At 47.6% G+C, this 1,533-nt stretch overlaps 1 non-coding gene across 1 annotated transcript; it reads right to left on the reverse strand.

Moving 5' to 3' along the window:
- Positions 1–444: 444 nt before the first annotated feature.
- Positions 445–517, reverse strand: TRNAG-UCC (transfer RNA glycine (anticodon UCC)). Its single transcript has one exon. It is a non-coding gene; the product is annotated as a tRNA-Gly (tRNA).
- Between the last annotated feature and the right edge of the window lie 1,016 nt (positions 518–1,533).

The raw sequence follows: 1,533 nt of genomic DNA on the forward strand, positions 1-1,533 counted from the left end.
TTGTGCCTTGCCCCTACCGGTCCCTCCCCCGAACCCAAAACAGAGATGCATTTTTTAAAAAAGGTAAAAGCATGATTCTCACTAGAATATCCAATCAATATTTGTCAGAGTTTGCAAGGAACTCGTTAACTAATGAAGGGACAGATAAGATGTCTTCTAGGCCATCCAGAGACTGAATTGAATTTGTTTAATTGATGCAAAATGACACAGTACAATTGTCCTTTTTCCATGCTTTACATGGATGATTTACATTTGTATAGATGCATGGAGTTCAGCCCATTGTTTTTTAGGTGGACATGGTTCCCAGAAGACAACCCTGACTTCAGATACCAGCTGTAAGTTCATCATGGGTGGAGATTTTTTCACGTATGTTTCAGTTTTTTAAAATATTACATTATATTACTTTTTTTTTTTAACCTCACCACTCAGGTTGTGTGATCTTAGTTCCTTGACCAGAGATTGAACCTGTACCCCCTGCAGTGGAAGTGCAGAGTCCTCACCACTGGACCATCAGGGAAGTTCCCCAAGAGCATCTTCTTAGGGTAATGAAAATGTTCTAGAATTGATCATGGCCATGGTTGCACACATCTGTGAATATACTAAAACCACTGAATCATACACTTTAAAGGGTGAGTCATATGAGGTGTGAGTTACATCTCAATAAAGCTATTAGAATAAAACAACATGGCTGCAATTCTAGGATTTCTTGGCAGATCCATTTCCCTCCCCTTTATCTGGGCTGGGTCTATAATGGCCTTGACCTCAGGGTCATGAGGGAGGCAACACTGCCAACCATGACCCTTAACTTCAGGAGCAGCTACTGTCTTGCTCTCGGAGGAGATGTCTGAGATTCCTGAAATGTCTCATAGGAAGTCTATGCTGTACCAGTGGGCCCTGGGGAGACCCTGAAGGTACACAGAAGAAAAAGGGGCTGGCAAGGCTGTAGGTTGACCGGAGGAGCTCAGATCCCCCAGCCCAGCTGCAAGTTGGACACCAACACCACATGGAACAGAAGAACCACTCTGCTGAGCCCCACCTGCATTCCCAACCCACAAAATCATGAGACATCATAAAGTCTGGGGGTAGTTTGTTTCACAGCAATAGATTGGAATCGAAACCTGCAAAGCCTCCTGGCACATCTGGTTCACATTTAGGATTCTTAGATTCCTGGTGGTTCTGCACAAGAATGTGGCAGTGTGGGCAGGGCTGGCCCCACGCTGGTGGCCTGCTGCCTCTGATTTGAGGGTTTGGCCTGGATCATGAGGGTCCTCATCTGCACACAAAGGGCACCTCAGCTCACAGATCCATAACCCTCCCCCCAAACAACTGCCCTCTGCCACCTCTGGGTCCTCCAGGCGTGCAGACTGGGGGCACTGCCTGCCTTAGGAGGATGTACCCTGCATTGGAGACAAGGAATTCCCGAGTCCTGGGTGCCAGAGTGAGGGCTGGAAAAGGAGGTGTGGAGAGAGGTCCTGAAGGGGGACAGGCAGGCTCTAAGTGCAGCAGTGACCCCAGCCCAGGTCACTACAGTCC

This window comes from Ovis aries, chromosome 5 (genome assembly GCF_016772045.2).
Source record: "Ovis aries strain OAR_USU_Benz2616 breed Rambouillet chromosome 5, ARS-UI_Ramb_v3.0, whole genome shotgun sequence".
NCBI lineage: Eukaryota > Metazoa > Chordata > Mammalia > Artiodactyla > Bovidae > Ovis > Ovis aries.